General features: G+C 45.2%; 1 pseudogene; it reads left to right on the forward strand.

Annotated features, from left to right (window-relative positions):
- Positions 1-1,720: 1,720 nt before the first annotated feature.
- Positions 1,721-2,557, forward strand: LOC110299187 (non-selective voltage-gated ion channel VDAC1 pseudogene; annotated as a pseudogene).
- Positions 2,558-3,051: the final 494 nt, after the last annotated feature.

Raw genomic sequence — 3,051 nt, forward strand, 5'->3', positions numbered from 1 at the left:
CCTTGTACATGTGTGTGAGTTCTTGTGTGTATATGAATTTATGTGTGAGAACATGTGTGCTTCTATGCATACATGTAAGAGGCAGAGGTCAACCTCAAGGGTTGTTTTCTAGATGTTATCCATATTGTTTTTAGAAATAGGGTCTCTCACTTGCCTGGAGCTTATCAATCAGGCTAGCCAGGGAACCCCAGTATCCTGCTGTTTCCATCTTCCCAGCACAAGGAATGTGCACCACCATACCTGGCTTCTATCTTTCAAACAAAGCCCCCTACCATGCTTCCACAGCAAGCATCTTACCGACTGAGCCACCTCCTCAGCCCCCATTACCAATCTTTTAAACAACCTCAGGCCATGATGCTGAAGACAGCCAATTTCAGAGGGACAGAGCTACAAAGTAAAGATGCTTTTACTAGATTAAAAACAAGCCAGGTCTGGTTGCACATGTTTTGGTGGACCTGTTAGATCATACTGGAGCTAAGAGACTCCTGTCATCTGGTGACATGGTAGCCACCATGATGTCATTATGTAATCTCTACACCTATGGTTGTGGTGGTGCCATTTAAACAGATCTACGGCACTGCTGATCATAGAAAAGTGGAGCACAAGGGCTAGGAAGATGGCTCAGTCAGTAAAGGGCTTGCCGTGCAGGCAAGAAAATCCAAGTTTGAGCCCCAGAACTCAGGTAAAAACAAACAAACAAAACCTAACTGGATTATGAACCCCAAGTCCCAGTAAAAGATTTTTGTCTCAAAACAGAATGTGGACAGTTCCTAAGGAATGACACTTAAGTCTGACCTCTGGCCTCTGTCTATACACACACACACACACATACACGAAGAGAGAGAGAGACAGACAGACAGACACACAGACACACAGACACACAGACACTCAGACACTCACACACACACACACACACACATACACAAAGAGAGAGAGAGAGACAGACAGACAGACAGACAGACAGACAGACACACACACAGACACACAGACACACAGACACTCAGACACTCACACACACACACACACACACACACACACAAGAAAGGTGTATGAAATGGGTCTGGAGAGGTAGCTCAGTAGTTAAAAGCACTGGCTGTTCTTGAAGAGGACCCAGGTAAAATCCTTAGCACCCATAAGGTGGTTTACAACTATCTGTAATTCCAGTACCAGGGGATGCAACACTTTCTTTTGGACTCTGAGGGCACTGCACACACATACTGCATGGACATACAAGCAGACAAAATACCCAAACACATAAAAATTCTTAAATGAACAAAACTGGAGCAGAGAATACATAACTACATGTACTGTACAGGGCCTGATAATGATACCACATCTCTTGCTGTTTATGTGGCTACTGTGTTTCAGTTTTCATGATTCACTGCACCTTTACTCGAGGTTCCTGTAAAAAGGGCTGAATTAACCCATCAGCTCCCTGCATGTTTCTCAAGTTCACTGCATCTCCCAAGATACATCATCTCCTCTGGTGCTCAGTTTGATTTGATGCTGTATCCTGCTGCCTGGCACTAGAAGAGAAAGGCTAGACCACATAGTCTAAGTGTGCAGTGGATTATCCCATCTAAGGTTATGGAAGTGTGCTTACGTGGTGACATAGTTTCTGCAGTACATTTATCAGAACACAGACCCATCATTAAGGGACACATGGACCCCCCTCCCCATTATAGCTGCTGCTGTTCCCACCATCCCCGCCTCTGAGAACATGGCTGTGCCTCCTACATACACTGATCTTGGCAAGTATGTCAGGGATGTCTTCACCAAGGGCTACGGTTTTGGCTTAATAAAACTTGATTTAAAAACAAAGTCCGAGAATGGGTTGAAATTTACCAGCTCAGACTCTGCCAACACAGAGACCACCAAACTGAATGGCAATCTGGAAACCAAGTACAGATGGGCTGAGTATGGGCTAACATTTAGAGAAGTGGAACACAGACAGCACCCTGGGCACTGAGATCACTGTGGAAGACCAGCTTGCTCAAGGACTGAAGCTGACCTTCAATTCATCTTTCTCACCTAACACTGGGGGCGGGGGGAATGCTAAAATCAAGATGATACAAGAGCATATCAACCTGGGCTGTGGTGGACTTTGACATCACTGGGCTCTCAATCCTGAGTACTCTGGTACTTGGCTATGAAGGTTGGCTGGCTGGCTACCAGATGAATTTTGAGACCTCGAAGTCCCAGTTGACTCAGAGCAACTTCGCAGTTGACTACAAGACAGAAGAATTCCAACTTCATACTAATGTGAATGACAGGACAGAGTTCCATTTACCAGTAGGTGAACAAGAAGTTGAAGACTGCTGTCAATCTCGCCTGGACTGCAGGAAACAGTGACACTCACTTTGGAATAGCAGCCAAGTATCAGGTCAACCCCGATACCTACTTTTCAGCCAAAGTGAACAATTCCAGCTTGATTGGCTTAGGGTACACTCAGACCTTAAAACCAGGTATCACACTGATGCTGTCAGCCCTGTTGGATGGCAAGAATGTCAATGCAGGCAGTCACAAGATTGGTTTAGGACTGGAATTTCAAGCATAAATGAATATTGTACAATTGCTAATTTTAAACTATTTTGCATCATAGCTGCCTTCAGAATTCATCTGTTAGACTACACCAACTCTGCCTTCTGAGTACAGGGATTAAAGGAGTGCACCACCACAGTAACTCAGAAGTTATCTGTACTGGCTAGTTTTGTGTCAATTTGACACAGGCTGGAGTTATCTCAGAGAAAGGAGCTTCAGTTGAGAAAATGCCTCCATGAGCTCCAACTGTAAGGCATTTTCTCAATTAGTGATCAAGTGGGGAGGGCCCCTTGTGGGTGGTACCATCTCTGGGCTGGTAGTCTTGGTTCTATAAGAAAGCAGGCTGAGCAAGCCAGAAAAAGCAAGCCAGTAAAGAACATCCCTCCATGGCCTCTGCATCAGCTCCTGCTTCCTGACCTGCTTAAGTTCTAGTCCTGACTTCCTTTGGTGATGAACAGCTGTATGGAAGGGTAAGCTGAATAAACCCTTTCCTCCCCAACTTGCTTCTTG

This window comes from Mus caroli, unplaced genomic scaffold (assembly GCF_978045245.1).
Source record: "Mus caroli unplaced genomic scaffold, Mus_caroli_1 scaffold_8, whole genome shotgun sequence".
NCBI lineage: Eukaryota > Metazoa > Chordata > Mammalia > Rodentia > Muridae > Mus > Mus caroli.